Here is an 11838-nt window from a genome sequence, read left to right on the forward strand (position 1 = left end):
AGATACTTCAATGGATTTGTGAAACAGCTGTATAGGATCAGCAAAGGTTCAACTAGATGAGCATCCTGTTTGTGATGATGGCCATCAGGGGATACATACCTATGAAAAAAACTGTAAAATCATAGCAAGAATTTAATACTACTTTCCTGGAACATTCTTTTAATCTGATTTGCAATCTCGGCAATATCCTGAGAAATATTTTTTTTTCCTAAGTGGCTTTCTGAACAGCTGTGAACTTCAACATCCACAAAAATCATGCAGCAGTGAGTTCCACCACTTATTTATGCGTGTGTGAGTGAAGATACAGCTCTCCAAACATTCATGTGTTTTATTTAGTACTCTGTAAAAAGAGATGGTGAAATGTCGTTCCCTACTCAGCATAATTGCTGATTATCATTTTATCGAAATACTCTTGACCACCTGAGCAAACTGTTTTCCAAAATGAAGATTCCTGCTCTGGTGAACTGTTCTTCACATGACAGCACTTTTGTACCTTTTATCTTTGTTGCTCTCCCTATCCTTTTCCAATTTTATGATGTCCTCTGTTTTGTAGTGCTGGAGTAGGGACAGGCTGCAGCAGGGGGAACAAAACTGTTCAACAGAACAGCATTCAAAATTATTTTTATTCATAGAACTAGTACCTTCTTAAATCGTTCCTTAATTATTCATTTGCCCCACTTACAGAATCACAGACTGGTAAGGGTTGGAAGGGACCTCTGGAGATCATCTAGTCCAAACCCCCTGCCAGAGCAGGTTGCCCTACAGCAGGTTGCACAGGACGGCATCCACTTCAGTGTATTTTAACATTTTAGCCTATGAAGATTTATCTTTTTTGCCCTCATTTGGACATAACTCTCGGTTTTGGTGGATTCTTTTGTCCATTCTAGGAGCAAGACAGTGAAAATTTCCTGACCTAAAGTCTTCGCATACTTAGGAAGTTCTCATCAACACACAAACCTGTCAAAAGTGGGGAAAAGCCTAATTATAACTACAGGTTGCTGTTTAAGCCCGTTTGTATCAGAGAAAGTTTTCTACTAACACATCCATTGTATCTGCTGATAATGATAATGTAAGCCCAGATGTAGTGATGAGGTCTGGAGGGACTTTTTGGTGACTGGCGAGCTGGTATCCTGAAGGCCGTTGCTTTAGCTTCTGTGGATGCAGCTGTAAATGCCTGGAGTGTTTTTGCCAGGTCAGAATTCCATAGAGATATTTTTAGTTCGAGCAACCAGTTTCTCTGACAACATGAAGTATGTAAAAGCACTATAGGGTAAAAGTTAAGCAACATTAATTATCACCCTCAAAAAGTTATTTGTGATTCAGTTAAGTCTTTCGTCAGACACTGTACAGGAATTGTTACAGAACCAGTTGTATAGCCAGGATATTGTTTTACCATTTGTTGGCTGAGGATGTATGCAATGAATTTGACATTTGCCTCCATTTAAATGATGTACAGCAAAAACTGAAGCATTTTCAGAATAGTGAAAGAGCTAATAAAAAGCCACAGGACATAGATCTTGTTTCGCTGGTAAGAATATTGAATATATGACAAAAGCAAAAAAAATCTGCCATGTTCACAGGCAGAATGCACAAGATGTACTATGAAAGTGCCTGAACAGAGGACTATTCCTCCTCATATGCAAGGATCAATTTTAAGGCTTTTTGAAAACAATTTTTTGAAGCACATGGACAGCTTGCCTGTATTACTTATTTTGGGTATAACCTGAGCGTATAGCTCCATGGTAAAGCTCCACTACAAGAGGAATATGATAGTTTTAATGAGAGAATTTAGTAAGTGAGGCTTGGTACCACGCTCTGCAAGGCCAGGCTTCTTTACAGCTCATAGCTGATCAATGATATCTTTATCAGACAGTGGCCGAAGTTCCTGAAGGTACGCCAAACCTTTCCCCCCCAAAAAACGCTGGCATTTTTAATAGAAAAGTGGTGTATTATTAGATACCACTTCACCTCTGGCACTGGCATTAATGGTGCTTCTGTAGAAGCAGACAATCCCTCCATGGTCCTATCAACAGACATACCTTGGCAGGACAGAAAGCCATGGTCTCTCTTCCAGAACAGCGAAGAACAGTTACTTGCGATTCCTCCAGATGTTCTGCAAATGCAGTTCCTGGTTATGGTGCACACTTGCCACTTGCATGGTGGTTTTCCCTAAAGTGTCCTTTGGGGAGGGACAGGGCATGCTTAGGCAGGTAAGAGGACTTTGAGCTGTTTGGAAAAGGGACAAATTGTGAAATCAAGAAACAACGACTATTTGGAAGACCTAGGTAATTTCTGCAAAACTCCATTACTTCAGGTTTTGCTTTAGATTTTCTGTTTTATTTAAGTAACTAGTATTCTACCTAGGAAAGGCACTGGAGCTAGTAGGGTATGAGACTGTACGGGGAAGACTATTAATTAACACTCAGTATTATTCTAAAACTTCCTAAACCAATTTGTGATTTGTGACTGAATGACTTGCTACTCCGTAAACTACCTGGCTTATCTTTGTTATTCTACAGAAGTACAAAAGAAATGTTTTAAAGTGCTAGGCATGAAGTTTTTCCTCTTTCAGACACATATATATTTTAAAGTATATATTAATAACGTGGCATTTTAATATGAAAATCAGCTCACCATCTTTCATATCAAACTGTAAGAAACAACATTTTCTTCCCTTTAAGAAGCTAATCTCGAGTTTGGGGTATTCTCTGTAGGTCCAGTTTGTAGTATATTTTTCCCCCCCTCAGGAGTTACAAGTGAAGATTGAGGTCTTTGGGATTTCAACAGATGCACTTAAGACAGCTCATACCACCACACGTGGAAAACAGAGGCCTCAGATAGACCTCAGGTTGGGGTCAGTGCAGTTCAGATGCAAGAATAAATTATTTTTTTTTCCTTGAGAAAGTAGATTTTGCTTCAGACAATAACAAAATGGAGAAAGGATTCTCTAATATCATCCAGGTTCCTAGCAGCCCATGTGAGTCTCATAACAATGATTTATCTAGGATATGTAGCGAGTTCTTCACTGATCACCATTCAGTTTGGATAAACTGTAGATTAAGTACTAACCTATCACCATACTGTATCATGTGTATCATCTACATCCAGTGTGTTTCAGGGATATATTATGGTCAGAAAACTTTGAATACCAGTCAGTCTCGATGCTGAAAAGCCCACGTATCTGGTGTTCTCCAGGACCACAATGGGGGGGACCAATGCCCAGCTGTGCTCCACTCTCCATTTTCCCCTTCAGTTGTTTGTTAGGGCTGAAGAAGTCAAGCTACCTATACAGTAATGAGACTCTTCTTCCCTGAAGCCCAAGTGCAATAGTTAAAAACCAGCAAAAGAAAGGAACAAAAATGAAATTGTGGTTTATCTGGAGGAGCAGTTTCGGCAGTGAGGAGACATGGAGTTAGTGCATTTAGTCCAAGGCGTCTTAGATCAAAGCTGCTCACCTGAGTTTCACCAAGAACTAAGAACATGCACCAATCTCCACTGGATGCTCACTTCACATTACTTCTACAGTCAGGAACGTTCCCATCTCCCATCAAGTCTTCAGAGACGCCGCTGACCATGCTCACCTGCAGAGAAAATGATAACTTTTCCCCACTGAAAGCTGTCTATGAAAACAAATGCTTCTGTATATCCCAAGTGCTGATGAACGAGATACAAAGCCTTACCTATACCTGATCCTCTTTTAACTTGGTAAGGAGAGACCAACCTGGCAAACTTAAATTTGGCAAGTGTATTCTACCTTACCACATTCCTTCTTCAGCCCTCTCCTACCTTATCAGCTGATACAGGCTTTTCAATTTCAGAGCCTTAGAATAAAATTTCTTTCATTCATTAAGAAAGTCTATTTTTTTTCATATTGACATGTAAGCTCTAGCCTGGAGTTGAGGAAACTGAACATCTTCAGACAAAGTTTAACAACTTTCATACTGGCTCTTAACTCCTTTTCTCTTGAGGTCCCAGATGTCTGTTTCCAAGCTCCTTGTAAGCACCTTCATTTCTGAGCACATGAAGACCACCACCTCCAGTGTAGAACACGCCTGTTCGAGCTATCTGCACCACCGGGTCTTTAATGAAGAGTCCTGGCCTGGTCCCAAGAAACCATCAGCCACTTCCCTCTCAAGACGCTGGGCTTGTATTGCACACTTTTCCAGAAAAAACACAACTCCATACAAGAAGCTGGTGTACTTGGGAGCTCTTTGGGCCCATCCTGAATTGGAAATCTGCAAAGGGGCTGCCGAGTTGGCATTGGTTCGCCCCAGCTTTACAAGCAGAACACCTATTCTCACTTTGTCCCCTGCATTAAGAGACATTCAAATCAAGACTCTGCATGCAAGCTTTGCTATGAACACCACATTCCCTCAAGCATCACTCAATTAGGAGGCATCATCAAGCCCTATTAGTAACAGTTTTTCTCATTTCCCCAATTTTGTCCACCCTTTAAAGGACTGGTAAGTGGTGAGTGGGAAACGTTATACCAGTAAGAAATGGAAGAACTCCTCGCCTACACTGAAAAAAAGGTCCATCTTTGGAACACGTTTATCAGATATTCAAGACTGGCTCTTGCTTCCCTGGGGCTAAAACTATCAGTTCATCAGTTCAAAACAGCAGGTTTACAAACTGCAGCTCTAGGATATCACTCACCTCTCTGATCAGGACATTTGAAACAGCAGCATTAGGGTTTTTTTCCAGCTTTTTTACATTTTGCTGTGTTCAAAACCTCCTCCTTCACAGGGATACTTCCAGAGAAACTATTTTCTTCTGAATTTCTACCAAGATAAAAAGCAGCCCTGAGGATTATGGCAGTGAGGACAAGCTCTTCTTACCTTTTGACATGTAATCCAAGGACCCTGTATCTGCTTTCAACCTGATGTTTGAATCTGGGCAAGATCCATCAACTGACATTCCCTTCACATCGCGCTGTGGCTGCTAGATGGTGCCTGGCTTACAGTGTGCCTACCTTGCACAGGAAAAGGATAGACTGATTAATAGCAGGAAAGATCCTACAAAGCTGTAACACAGCTAATGAAGTGTTGCTCTATAGCGTGGTTTGCCAGGTTATTTTGCCTGGCTAGTTTGCCTTTAACCCTAAACTACAAACTTGCCAGTAGTGTAGTTGAGACACATTTAATGGCTGTCTCGTGCCCACAGGCAGACTGTTTCTTTTCCCAACTGTTCTATCACCTTACATTTTCTCAGGGAGCAAACAAGAATATGCTTTGTTAAGAACTTTCCCAAGTGGGGAGTGTTTGTGATTCTGTCACTCCTAGATCAACGTTTTAAATACAAGAAAAATATACTCCTTAATATTCCTGGGGACCTTCCCTGGTTGTCATCACTGCTTTAAGTGAAGACTCTGTAAGTTTTCTCTTTCAAGGGATGCTTTTTGCTTTTCAAGATGTCCAAGTCAGAACACATCTGTTCTTTTTTAAGTTGAACATTAAACACAATTTTAGTTTATTTGTGAAACCTGAGCTCTCTCTGCAACATTTTTAACATGACTGAGGCAGAATTTCCAAGATTATCACATTTATCTCCCTTGCCACACATCTAAGAATTCAACACCTATCACCTATTTAACCTGCATGCTCTTAGGAAGTGTTGCATATTCCAGATCTTTCCTAAACACCTTTCAGAGACAGGGGGGTGGGCATTGTTGTGTTTGGTTTTGTTTTTTTTTTTTTTCTCCCAATGGATGCATTTTTGCTAGATACAGGGATTCTAGGATAGACTGAGTATCTGTTTGACAGCAGGGCATTTCTTCACCAAGTCAAAAAGTTACCATGATTCTAAAATACATGCCTCAATTTCTGGGCTCTAACTACACCCAGACATCTGATCTGAAAACTAGAATTGCTAAGTGAATGTGTCCTTGTATCTTTAAACTGCATACAGAATTCGAACCTTAATGTTTTCATCTTCATGTAGTAAAGTAGAAAAGGGTTGTTTCAAAAGGACTTAGAAATTTAAGAGATGCTTAAAACATTATTATGCATGACTGTCTCTTTTTCTTCCAGACTACAAAAATCTAAGTGGATCATCGTCTACCTGCAGCTGTACCAGAGTTACTATCCTAGATGTTCTTTACTAACTCCACAGTAAAACTACAGAAGCATTTTAGTGTACTTCAGTACCAAATTATCTGCTTTAGCGCAGGCCATCAATGAAGGTAATTTGAGCTAACCTTGTTGAGATGTGACCACTAATTGATTTACCTCAATGCCATTTGTACCCATGTGTTGAGTACACCTTAATCACATTACAAATTGGGAGGCTTCACTTTTCAAAAGCTTAGTCGGCAGTGCTTTTTCACCATTAATCTGTATGCTCCTCCTTGCTCGTTACTCAATGAAAGCAGTACTCTTTAGAAATGTTAACTGAGGGCAATAAACTGTGAAAGTTTAGATACTGTTATTAATAAAACAAAACTCTTGTACTTCCTATTAGAAATCCATACTGATTTCAACAGTTAACCTAAGACTGACTACCTCAAAGAAACAACTATTGGTCTGATCAGTTCATGCCATACAAATACTGTTTTCTTGGATAGAAACATGACCACCTGAACAGCTCAGAACATCAACAAACCAGACTCCGTGTCTTTCAGATTAGTATACCATTAAAAAAAAGTGCCATTTATTACACCATTCCCATTGCAAGATCACTTCTATGCAAAAACCAAGTTGCAAAACAACACATACACACAAGGAACTTACTTTAAATCCAATGGATTTAAGACCTTCCAGATCCTTCTTAATTTTAACTGGAAAACTGATCTCACTGAAGTTAATCCCATAACGGGATTTTTATTTTTTTTTTAAGTAATTTTCTGAGGTTGTGTTGGCATTATGAAAACATATCAAGGCAGCAGAGATTACTCAACTACATGAATACAGCTTCCATTTACTCACTGTTGAAGGTTAAAGCACCTAAAGCTTGTGGTACCTTCAGGAGTTCGAGTGAGAGAAGTTAGGACAATTTTTTTCCTTCTTTATATTCAAGTCTAGTCTTCCGTTAGCATCAAACCTGCAGCATATTTCTTCGTTTGCAAATTTTGACGGATTTTAACAACATACATGCCGTGGTTTTCTTCGAAGTAGTTTTTAAGCATCCCACTAATTCAGAAGGAAGTGTAAACTAACATACTTCTGTAAAAGTGTAGGTAATATGAATACAGGACAGTTTCACTACCCTAGTTTAAGTCAAAGTTACATATTGGTCACTTCGTGGTTAAAATACTACTCACAGATACACCAGTGATTGCCACTGGAGGTTTGTCTTCTGCTAAAAATATCAATTTAAGCACAGGTACAAAATTCAAGAATTATGTTGAAAACTGTGGACTGGAAATGGGTTAGCTTGTTAGGACAACTGTTTGTGCTGGAAGAAAAAAAGGTTTCATTGCACTATCCGATGGAAGCCTTTGGCCACAATCTGAAACAGGAACAGTCCTTTAATAGCCACTTCAGCTTTTCCAGATGCAGGGACTAAATATTTTTATCTGTCATCTCAAATGCCATAGTATTAAAGACTAAGTTCACCTTCCAGTTGTGATACATCTGCATTATGAAAATATTAATTATAATTTACTTTAGACTAGCTCTCACCAGTGTTTTCCAATACAAAGCTTCATTCTTAAGTATGGGGAAATTGCACCTTAAGAAAAGCCCTGATTTACTAATGGGATACGTATAAAATTGCTTTTGTTGAATTCTCACAGAGGAAGCTTTATACTCCCAAATTAGCTACGTTTAGTAATAGAGTTTTTAAACAACCACTGCTAGTGACAGAATTAGGTGCATTCTTCATTCCACTTAAGAGGAAAAAAAAATAATATCTGAAAATGTTACTTTAGATAGCAGAACAATACTGGAAACACTTGAAACCAGGAACCCAGTACCTGATACATTCAGCTCCCGGCTTTCAAAGACTGACTGTATTTATGAAAAATCCCTTGAACTACTACGATAGCTAACACATCACTGCAAAAATACACACTCAGTGATCTATGAAGCATTTCAGAATTTTTTTCTCCTGAAGTAGTGAACATTAAGCAGTATAAGATTACACTCCATAGATTTATACTCAACATTCGTTTAGCACTGAAGTGGACATGCTAAAACTGAAGAGTTTAAACACACAACCTCCGTAATAACTTCAGATGAAGAGTCAACTAAACAGTCTACTGAAGTTGGATTTTAGGTACTACAAGTCATTAAAGTACTAGAATGTCTATTTTTACTTACCATTATCTTCTGTGCAGTCAAAAGGCATAGGCTATTCTACTGGCTGTGTAGCAGAACTAACAGTGCATTTTATAACTTCCTTCGCGCAAAGAAAATGAGCAGTAAGATTCAACGTCTTCTCTACACATTAGTGACAAAAACATGTAAAAACATACTGCCACACTAGCTGTGCAAACAGAGATAGTGAACTGTCACTGTTAATCAGTCAAATATATCAGACTAGAGGGAATCCAGATTTCTGACACTGCAAGTTTTACCTAAATGACCATCAGAAACTAAGTGTTGGCTTTGGAGGAGACACTAAGTTTCATGAACATTCAGGAATGAAACGGCTCTTGGAGCCGAAATGCATCTTGTGATTCAAACTTTAAATATGCAAGCTGTATTTAATTATCAATTACCAATTACCTACATACTACAACTGTGTTTTCTAGACTGACACAGATTCTTTTTCTGACCATCTAAAGAAGCTTTCATGAAGATAGCTTTAAATAATCGATGTAACCCAATGTTTCTGGATGAGCTCAGCTGTGCAACATCCACTCAAGAGCTGGCCATTCAAAAATATGCATGTTTGTGGAAAAAAACAGTAACCAGCTGGCAAGAAAAAGATATCATTACATGAGACAATCACCCCGCTCTCCAAATTCCAAGTAAACTAACAAGCTACTCCTTATGGAACTTTTCAACCTATCTATCTATTGTAACAATCGAGGCAAAGTCAAAGTCAAGTCAAGTCACTCTTTCATGCTGTGGATTTTATAACACAAGTATAATTAAACACTTGCAAAGTGTTAACCAGATGACTATGTGAAAGTTGGTCTCCCAAAAAAAAGTTTCACATCAGAGCTTCTAGGAAGCTTTGTGTTTGTTTGCACTAGACGGCTGTAAAGTAACAATTTATTCCTTCTCCCCCCACTACCCATATTAAGGATCGAGGAATCTTCAGCTCGACTTCCCCTCCTATTGCCACATACCATTTTTATCTGACAGAGCAAATGACAAAGTACAATCTGGTGTTTCCTCTGCCCAACTAATGCAGCTAGCTAGCTCCAGCCAAGAGATGTCATGTGCTGATGCTGGAATTAATTCAGCAAGACACTCGGCAAAGACAGACTTTTAAGTCCACCACAGCCAGTGAAAGCTGGGATTCATAAACTTCAGGCTATGAAAACGAACTCAAGCTCCAACTTGACCAATTTCAATTCTCAGAACACTATTGTTGTAAAGTTTATTGCCTACTTCCAAAACTTGCTATTCCATTTTAAACAATTAACATTTCCCACTAAGTTTTCACTAATACAGGTGAGGGAATAACAGTCTTAATTTAGTGGAATGTATCAAATTGAACAGTCTTTTCAGAAAATGTTACACATGTTTATGTCCATGTTGCCTTTCAGTTTTATTTCTTAAAAAAACCCCTCTCCCCTCACTGATGTATGGAAGCATCGAAATAACTGCTAGGCTGAACAGAAAAGTTAAGCCTCTCAAGAATTATCAAAGGCACAGGAGAAAAAAAAAAAAGTTGCAGCCATATATAACATTTCTATCCTGAAATATTAAGTTGGGAATCCTACCTTCAGAGGAGGCTAAGTTTATTTTAGATTATGTCATATCCCTCACTCCAAACAAGAACAGAATTAGTATTCCTTATTTAAGATTTTAAGACAGTATTTAGGTAAGTTGTACAATGCAGAAATTCAGAAACTGGTCTTAGTATCTGTAGTAACAGCCTTCCTCCAAACACTAAAAACACAAACTTAAGCTCCGGGCTGTAACAAATCTCCTCTTTAAAAACTGGAAAAAAAAAAAAAAAGTACAGTTGTATGTCCTATATGAAACCTTTCAAACAAAAACGAGTATTTAAACAGAAGCATACTTTAAAAAGCTATGTATTGGAGTGTTTATAAACCAGAAGTGTTAAGCAGCAACAGTAGTTTCCAATTTCTAATTAAATTCAACTAGGCTTCAAATTTAGGAACACATTACAAACCAATGTGGAACTACGCTAGCTTATACTCAAACCTTCGCAGGTGTTTCAGTGAAGAAAGCCTCCTAGGAGAATAAACAGAGGCAGCGTAATACATTAACACTTGCGTTCAACATGCCAAAAAGAACTGTGTGGTTTATGTCCATTTGTCACCAAAGCACCCTGTACCAAATGCATTATTGCTGTAGAACATTTCAAGTTTACCAACACCCAAGTGCAACCAAACTGATGTTGTATATATGCACTCGCCCATTCTCACCAGTATTTCCACTTAATGACTGTTTTTCTTTACACAAATTTAAAGCTTTGAAAATAACATTTTTTTGATTCGTTTTTTTCCCCCACAATATTAATCACCACATGCAATTTAGTTTTCTGATTATTTTGCTAAAAAACTGCACCAATATCAGAACAGTGCAAATCATATTTAATTTTAAAAGTTATAATGGCTTGAGTTCATCATTAGAGGGAACACTGTCAAGATCCCGATATTTTGCTCACTCACCATTGCTTGCATTCCCTTAAAAACACTTTCCTGTCAATTTTGCCTTTTTTTTTTTTTTCCAAAACGTTTTTTTAACAGTAGTCCCCCCCCATGCTTTTATCAGAGCTGAAATTAAGGATATGATCCACAATTTCAACACATGTAGTGCCTCAATAGCAATGTTTTTACGCACTTCCATCAACTGTTATAATTCCATAAATATATTATCCCCCCTGGCATATTTCCAGACTAAGAACTAGTCACTAGCACTTGTGATCCCACAAGTGTTTTCAGTTTTTCAGCAATGGAGAGATTTCAAGATTAAGAAATCTGAGGACTTCCCCTCTCCTACAGCCCCCAGCATTTTCATTTTATACCAAGTTCAAAATTGGTTTCCACATCTTGACAGTGTTCCTTATAAAACCATATGACAGTAAAAGTGCCAGTAGGCATGGCAACCTCTTTGAAGGGAGCATTTAAACTCCTTGGCACTGGGAATGCCAGCACCAAGGATTACATTGAAATTCAAAATTATACTTAAGGCTACAATTAGCAAACCCACTTTCCATAAGCCTAGTATTCTATCACTAGATTTGAAAATTTAGAAGCTAACGCAATTGTATACTTTTACGCTCAAATCTGAGGAAAAAAGTTACTTTTCTTTAGCAAGGGCAGTATATGAAACTGTGGTAGCAAATGTCTCTTAGCATTGACTACTCATTTCGCCATCATTCACTTACTTTGTCTTAAAGTTCAGAACTGGCAAGGCACATTTACATATTCCAATGAATACTTGACAATTTTAAATTACACTTCATGTCCCAGCTATCCCAGTAATTGACATACAACATACTAAAATGGTTTATTAAGATAACAAAAAAAAAAAATCAATTAATGTGAAACATACAGGCTATTGGCAACCACTATTCTAAAAATTATGTAAATACAAGTAAACATACTGAAATGTGTGCGATTCTAAGTTTTTAACCAGAAGATCTCTGTACTAACACACATTTATATTAATGACACATAAAAAAAATAAAAACTTTATTACAAAAATAAGTTACACTCGCCTCCAGCTTACAGTATAAAACAATTTTATTTGC

Source organism: Charadrius vociferus, unplaced genomic scaffold, assembly GCF_000708025.1.
Source record: "Charadrius vociferus isolate BGI_N301 unplaced genomic scaffold, ASM70802v2 scaffold185, whole genome shotgun sequence".
Taxonomy (NCBI): domain Eukaryota; kingdom Metazoa; phylum Chordata; class Aves; order Charadriiformes; family Charadriidae; genus Charadrius; species Charadrius vociferus.